The sequence below is a fragment of the Herpailurus yagouaroundi genome, unplaced genomic scaffold, assembly GCF_014898765.1.
Source record: "Herpailurus yagouaroundi ecotype Mexico unplaced genomic scaffold, PumYag 180, whole genome shotgun sequence".
NCBI lineage: Eukaryota > Metazoa > Chordata > Mammalia > Carnivora > Felidae > Herpailurus > Herpailurus yagouaroundi.
The window spans coordinates 11,629,947-11,638,974 of record NW_024412411.1 but is presented as its reverse complement, the minus strand read 5'-3'; positions in this window follow the sequence as shown (position 1 = coordinate 11,638,974).

Below are 9,028 nucleotides of genomic sequence, written 5' to 3'. Positions count from 1 at the left end.
GCAAGAATTAAAGAAAAAGAAATAAAACAAATGTGCACTAGAGAGGACTAATAAAACTAAAATCAGTCTTTCAAATTGATCTATAAAATTGATAAAATATTGGTGATATTGATAATAATGAAAGAAGACACATCAGTAATATCAGGGATGAAAGGAGTATCATGACCCTTCCTATAGACTACCAAGAAATTTGAAATTTTTATGCCAGTAAATTTGTATAAAGTGGAGAAATTCCTAGGAAAATATAATCTACCAAAACTGACAAAAGAATAGAAAATCTGACAGAGTTCTAGAATTAGTGAAGACGTTGATTATATTACTAAACCTTCCCAGAAAAGATACTATACCCGGGTGACTTTACCCATGAAGAAAATAAAATATTTAAGGACTAAGTAATAACAATATTTGAACATATTTTCCAAGATAGAAAAAGAGAGAAGACTTTTTTTTTTTAAGAAAAAGAGAGAAGACTTTCCAGCCCACTGCGTAAAGCCAATATAACTTTGACACGAAAGCCTCCTGTAGGAGAATTGTGAGAAAGAAAACATAGGTTCCTAAACCTAAATAGATAATAAACTAAATCCGGTAGTATAGAAAAAGGTAATACATCAGAATAAAGTTCACCTTATTTTAGAAATAGAATCTTGTTTTAGCATTCAAAAATCTATGTACTCAGAATGTCACCAAGGTGGTGGAAAAGGAGACTTCAGCCTCTGTCCTCCCACAAAGATCAACATTAGCTACCCATGAATAAAAATAGTTCTGGGAGAGATAAGGAGTCCACTAAACAAAGTTCAGCAACACAGTGGAATAAAAACTTGAGAATAACTATACAAAAAGGGCAAGAAAAAGAGCTTTATTTTGCCTGCATCATCTCATCTCCTGGAACTAGCACTACTCATCAGAAGAGAAAGTCCTCTAGCCCAAAAGAGTTCTCCCCCACTCCTGAGAGAGAAGGAGCAAGGTTAGCAGCCAGTTCTCCAGCCTTTTAGGGTACTGCACAAAGGACTGTCTTCAGTTTTATCCAACCCAGAGACTGGCAAAACAGATTGTCTAGAAATGTCTAGGAATAAGCAAGAAGGGCAGGAGCTACTGATATCAGCCATGCAGCCAGAATGGCTGGGGTTTCCAATGGCTGCTCTGCAGAGGACCTTAGTAGTCTTTTCCACAGAAGATCTCAACAACCTTTGAAGAAGTTTCAGAATGCACCACCCCTATCCACCCAGCTTTCATCACTGAGTACCTCCTCATGGACCCCAGCTGACTGCTCTGAAGTGGATCCCAGCAGCTTTCACCACTGATGAAGCCAAAATCCAACACAACCACTACAGATCCCCAACAGATTTAGCTGCTCATTTTTCTCCTCGTAGGTTGTCATGTTTGCACATTCCAGCTGCCTGAGTCCCTCTCTGCTCCCTACTCCCTCCTTAGAGCCTGAGATCTGCACTGGCAGGTCAACCATGGCCTCTGTGGCTACTCTTGTGCAAGATGTTAACCTACACTGCCACGGGAGACCTCCACTGCTGCGCTGTATGAGAACGGGGGTAATTTTGTTCACTGATATGCCCCACATGTCCAGAACAATGTCTGGCATGAAGTAGGAATTCAGCAAATATTTACTGAATGAATTGAATGTATAAATGGGTATCATGCAAGGTCTTAACATCTTCTTGAAGAGGGATAGGAACTGGATTCTGCAGGCAGTGGTTAGCTTAGAAGGTTTTCTTGGATAACCTGAGTAGTGATTTAGGAGGAGTCATTCTGCAGTGGCTGTAGAGAGACACAAATGAGGAAGAGGACAAGGGTTCTTCTGCTTCCTGAGGGCAGAAGCAGTAGAGAATGGAGGGGAGGAAATGTCAGAGAGAGGCAGGTGAAAAACAGGTATGGAGACATTAAATTGTAGCTAATATGCATAATGAATTGGAAAAGATTACCTAAAATACAAATATTTCTTTTAACATTTGACATTCACAAGTCATTTTCTTATAGTCTGCTTCTTCCATGAATACCTTCTACAGCTGATTAAATACAGGACAGAAAACAGAATACATCAGCTTGACATTTTTCTGAACCGAGGCTCTTGTCATAGGACGAATGTTGCTATTTGTTATTAAAACACTCCTGCCTACACCTCCTATCGGTGAAATAACTTTTTTTTCCCCTCTGGCCCATTGGGGTTTATTTGTCCTTCATAACACAATCTGCAAATTAGCAGTGATCCCATAATTTATCTCTGTGATGCTCTGCTCGTTTTATTTATAATCCAGAGGCAATTAAAATCGCTTTTATACAACATTGTCCTGATGACAGATGTGTGGCTGCCACTCCGACACATGATGGCTGACATAAATCATTTGACGATCAAAGTGTCTGTTGACTTGCTAGTCTCTAGTTACAGCAGATGCCACCCCAGACAGAATGACAGGGACATTCTTCATGGGAGCCTCATTTTAGCTAACTACTTTACTCCACTCCAGCTCTGGAATCTTGACAGCTTGGCTAGTTTGTGACAGCTTGGAAATTTTTCATGTGGCTTTCATAAGGGTCAATCTATCCCTTATTCCCACTTCTGTAGGTTTCTAGTGGCTTCATAGTAGGACACACAAGAGGCTTCACAGTCTGGATCCATTCTATCACTGTGGCCTTGACACCGGGCATGTATCTCCTATCCTTCCATTTATTTTCCCCAATTCATTGAATCTTATAATCTATACCCACCAGTCTACTTGCTATTCTTTGAACATGATGATCTCTTTTTTGCCTGTGTCCTTGAGTATGAGGTTTCATAACCTTGGGACAATTTCCTTCCTGCTTTCTCTGCCTAGTATAATCCTAATTCTCCTTGAAGACTCATTTTAGTTGTCCTTGCCTCTGTGAAGTATTTACCATTGATTCTCATAGTTTCTCCTTAATCTGTCCTTAAACCATGTAATTTATTTTTTATCAGACTCAAAGGATTGATTGAGTCATATTCATTCATTCATGGAGTTAAAATCATCCTTGGTCTATGCAAGAACTCTCTCCTTTTATTTAACTTTACTATTTTACTGTCCATCCCAGCTCTTTATTTCTAATCCTTACCCAACATGGATGGTTACTGTAGTGAATTTATGTCCTTAGCTGTGCACAAATTCATGAAGGTTATATAGTCTTTTACATACAGTAGTTTATAATATTTTATATATAATAAGTATATGTAACGTGTATTTAGATTTCCATGTTGTAGCATACTAAGATTCATTTTCCTACATTTTCAGTGTACAATTAGGTTTTAATATCTATCCGTATTTTACGTACACTTAATTCATTCCTTTAGAAAGAAATATGGAGATAGATAAAATGTTAGCATTTCCTTATTATTAGTGTGTTTTGGCATCTCTTCACATACTTAAAGCCATTTAGGTTTTCTCTTCTGTGAATATTAACTATTTAGTCCTTTGTCATTTCCCATTGAGTTTTCTGCCTTATTCTCACTATGCTATAATTCCTTCTATATTCAAGACACTAATCTGTGGTTACTTTTAGATCCTCAAAATACCTTTTTTGGCCTAACTATTCTATCATATTCTTAGTGGATGTGTGATTAAAATCTGCAACTGCAACTTTATTTTATCTTTACCTATTTCTGTCAGGTGTTTCTTTATGTAGATTGAAACAGTAATATTAAATTTATATAAAAATATGATTGCTAACAATTTATTGCTCATTTTACCAGTATGTGACTTCCCTTTATTATGTTTTCTGTCTTAAATTATATTTTGACAGATATGAAATTGCTACTATGACTTTTTGTTTGGATTATATTTTGTTTCTTTTTCTTTTCAGTTTTTCATATTATTTTGTTTTAAAATTATCTTACATGGTTAATATATATCTGGATCTTAGCCAATCTGACAGTCTCTACCTCTTGATGTAAGTTTAACTCATTTATATTATTGTAGTTAATATAAAATCTTTACTTTTTTTGTCATTCTGTGAAATTGTCATTTTTTATTACTTTATCCCTTCATAATTTTTTTTTCTTTTCCTTTTGGGACTAATTAAACAAAGAGATTTGTCTCTGTTATTCCTGATGCCCTTTGGGAGAGTTCTTGATTCTACTGTTCAAGTTCACTAATTAATTCTTTGTGTATATCCATTCTACCATTTAACCAAACTATTGAACTCTTCAACTACTACATTTTTGCTAATGCCCATTTTTCTTGGTCCTTCTCATTTTCCCCAATATCTTTGGGGGAAATCTTCCTTTATATTTGAGCATATTTTTATACTTACTTTGATTAGTTCATTAGTACTATGTAAATAATGTAGGTTGTTAAGTTTGTTGTTTTTCTTTTTATAGTGTTTCTATTTTGTTAGTGTTTCATGATCTCTTTTTGTTAGTGACTATTTCACTGAAGATATAAGCTCCTTTGGTAGGCAATGTGTATCTGCAAAGAGGAATGAAATTATTGTACATAACCTGCTTTTGTTTTAAACTGTCATTTCTCTCTTTCTTTCCTCCTCCAAACACACACACACACACACACACACACACACACACACACACACGCATGCACCATAACAACCCAGCCACTCTGTCTACCCAGGAATTTTTTTTAGAACTTAGGTTAGTATCTCGGACACACCAACTTCCCTATTATTTTTATGGTATCTCTGTTTGAGGATTCAGGAGAGGGAGTCAGTGGCCCATGCTTCTAGAAGTAGAATGCCTCCAAATACATAGCTGTCTTTTTCATTATGTATCCTGAGGTCCAGAGACTATATCTTCTTCCTATTGAGCACCCATGTATGAACATACTGTAATCATTCGATATAGATTGTCCATTGAATGAGTGAAAATAACACCTTCAAAAAAAGTCCAGTCCTTAGGGAATACAAAAACCAAGTTGACATTTGTTACAGGTCACCACAATATGATTAATTGTAGTATGTCATAAAGGAGGATTTGATGAATGTCTGTTATCTTTTCAGAACTGTTCAAAATCCTTCTAAGATAAATAAATCATTTTTATTTGTTTGATTTGGTGAAATAGACATGACTGACTCTTAGGTAATAAAGATTTTTAAGGGTTCAGGAAAAGAGTTATGAAGGCATTCCTGGTTATTTGTAGCTATGTCATAAATGAAATCTCAAAAATTTGTTTTAGATTGCACAGGCCTATTTGCTTTAGTTGTCTGTGGTTATGTCTTTCTGGTTACCAATGCCTCTCTCTACACTCTGTTCCCTTTGTCTATTGGAATATTTCTTAACTGGGGGAAACTTTGTCCTGTCCCCCCAGGGCATACTTGGCAATGTTGGAAGACTGGGTTGGAAGACTGGCAATGTTGGAAGGCTGGGAAGACTGGCCAGAGATGCCACTAAATATCTCACAATGCACAGGACATCCCCCCAACAAAAAAGAATTATTGGTCAAAAATATCAATAGTGCCACTATTAAACAAGCCTTGACTACAGGGATTCTGATCCTCTAGCTTATTCCTAGCCCTGAGCTCTCCATGTGGAATTGACTGTGGCACTGGACACAGGAAAATAAAATTCAAGTGTCCATTGTTATACAGATCTATTTGAATTTTGAGTTTGAGTCCTAGAAGTTCAGAATTCTAGGAGTATCTGCAATTTACCCCAACATGAAAACACAAGAGCTGACAGTGTTGCTAGGATACTAACTTGAGTTGCTTGGCCACTTGAGTCAAGTATCTTTATACTATACTAATTCCCAAGCTTTGACCTTCAACCCTTCCTAGGATTTATTCAGCCCTTCCTGGCTTATTTTCTCCATCCAGCTTTTCTTGCTTCTGAATACTGGATAACTCTCCTAAGATACTCTCCTGTTTTGGCACCATCTAGATGCTGGCATGCTCTTCCTTACTTTCTCAGTGTCTCTGCTGAAATATCTGTGCAAAAATACCAAATATCACCTTTTCAGAAGATCTTTCCTTTTACCCAAGGGATACAGGAGTACTGATGCATAGGGGCACTTGTACCCCAATGTTTATAGCAGCACTCTCAACAATAGCCAAATTATGGAAAGAGCCTAAATGTCCATCAACTGATGAATGGATAAAGAAATTGTGGTTTATATACACAATGGAGTACTATGTGGCAATGAGAAAGAATGAAATATGGCCCTTTGTAGCAGCGTGGATGGAACCGGAGAGTGTTATGCTAAGTGAAATAAGCCATACAGAGAAAGACAGATACCATATGTTTTCACTCCTATGTGGATCCTGAGAAACTTAACAGAAACCCATGGGGGAGGGGAAGGAAAAAAAAAAGAGGTTAGAGTGGGAGAGAGCCAAAGCATAAGAGACTCTTAAAAACTGAGAACAAACTGAGGGTTGATGGGGGGTGGGAAGGAGGGGAGGGTGGGTGATGGGTATTGAGGAGGGCACCTTTTGGGATGAGCACTGGGTGTTGTATGGAAACCAATTTGACAATAAATTTCATATGTTAAAAAAAAAAGAAGATCTGTCCTGACTATGTAAGTTAAAGTAATACTACCTCTTCTCACTTTTACCCTCATATTCTTTTTTAGTTTTCTTCATAACAGTTGTCATTATCTGGCATGTGTTTGCTTATTTTGTACTTTTCTTTCTTATTCACCTCCATGAAATTAAGCAACGACATGTTTTACTTAGTATTGTGTTTCAGAGCCTAGAGAACATAATGGTATTCACCATATCAGATAGCATTCTCTGGAGTATATGCAAAAGTTAATAGGTCATGATCTCTGATCACCATTTGGAGGGATGGATAATTATAAAGTGACAGAATGAATGTTTAGATGGCATCACTGTTCTACCTGGGAGAATTAAAGAGGAATTCTGAGAGGTTGCAACACCTGAGCTAGATATTGAGGGATACACACGATTCACTAAAAAAGCAGGAAAAGGAAAGAGCATCTCAGGTATAGGAATAGCATGCTAAGGTGATATATTTTTGAAAGAGTATAGAATGTTTTAGGAATGAGTGAACTAGCGCTGCTAATTTCAGTCTGGTCCATATTGTGAAGGATAATACAGGACAGACAAGGAAGGTTGGGCTTTATCCTGTGGGAAACTGAGAGATCTAAAATATTTTTAGCAGCTCTGTATTTGAAAATGACCATGATGGTGGCATTGTGGAGGTTGGGTTGGATGATCAGAATGTGGTAATGATGGGCCTTCATGGAGGAATTTAAAAATGAATGCAGAGACTAATCTATTACTTCCTGCTGAAGCCATCCATTCTCTGTGACCTTCCTTTTCCTCCCTAGATGATATAGTTTAGAGCCCAATTTCTTGTAAAAACTGTTTTTCAATTTCTAAAAATTATAGTCAGCAACCCTGTGGTCAAGCATCTGATCATTCATTTGACACATTTCCTATCCATCTCATGCACTGTCATTGGAATAGATCTAGCTTTGACTCACTTCAGGGAAATTCTTTGAGTTTGTACCAGAAAGCTATAATTCACAGTCAATGTCATTTAGGGCTCAGTCTTAACCATCTATCAAGGGCTTCTCAATTAATTTTGCTGAGGCTAAAAGTCATTTATAATTACAGTCCTGTTATATGGATATGTCTTCCTTATCTTTTACTACCTCATGCTTCATTCCTGGCTCGATTACCATGGATACCATTATTTTATTGGCAAGACTGGGTCCTGTAGCTTCTAGCTCAAGTTGATTAACTACTGCTCTTCTCCCATAGATAAAGAACATGACTAGCTTTTAGATTTTTCAGATACAGCTTATATACTTACATTTTTTCCCTCTAATGTCTCAGGAACAGCTCCTCTAGTGCAGTTTGAAATGATCAGACTTTCAGTGTCACAAATCTGATAAATGATAGTTCCCTTTTCAGACTAATCAACAGGTCTAGGCACGCTCACAGAATTGAGAACGGTCTTTATCAATCTCAGTGGTTGTTTGCAGGTCATAGTGATAAGAAGGAGAAATGTATAGCTATTACATTTCTGTAACTTATATTCTTATTAGTGAATATGTTTTTAAATTTGGCTCATCTACAGGATTATGGAATGACCTTGGGTAGCTTTTTTTTTTAAACATCATTTTTTTAAATGTTTATTTGTTTATTTTGAGAGAGAGCAAGCAAAGGAGTGGCAGAGAGAGAGGGAGAGAGACGATCTCAAGCAGGCTCTGCACCACCAGTATAGATCCCAATGCCAGACTCGATTCCATGCACTGAGATAATGACCTGAGCCAAAATAAAGAGTCAGACCCTTAACTAACTGAGCCACCCAGGCACCCCAAACTTGGGGTAGTTTCAAGCCCCAGTTTTTTCAATTTTAAAATGATAAACATAATGCCTATTAAATTGTGTTGTTTTGAGGATTAAATGAGACAACATATTTAAAGCACCTAGTTGATTGTGTCCTTATTGTGTCCTTATTGTGTCCCCATTGTGTCCTTATTGATTTTCTGCTTAGGTGATCCTTCCATTGCGTAAGTGGAGTATTTAAGTCCCACACAATCATGGTATTATTATCTATATACATTTATTTCTGTTTGGCATTGATTGATTTATATATTTTGGTGCTTAAATGTTTACAATTGTTAGCTCTTCTTGATGGATAGACCCCTTAATTATGATATAGTGCCCTTTTCATCTCTTCTTACAGTCTTTGTTTTAAAACCTAGTTTGTCTAAGTATGGCTACTCCAGCTTTCTTTGATGTCCAGTAGAATGATAGATGGTTCACCATCCCCTCACTTCCTATTTTATTTTAATTTAATTTGATTTAATTTTTATTTTATTTATTTTATTCTTTTTAAATGTACATCCAAGTGAGTTAGCATATTGTGCAACAATGATTTCAAAGGTAGATTCCTTAATGCCCCTTACCCATTTAGCCCATCCCCCCTCCCACAACCCATCTAGTAACCTTCTGTTTGTTCTCCATACTTAAGAGTCTCTTATATTTTGTCCTCTCCCTGTTTTTATATTATTTTTGCTTCCCTTCCCTTGTGTTCATCTGTTCTGTGTCTTAAAGTCCTCATATGAGTGAAGTCGTAGGATATTTG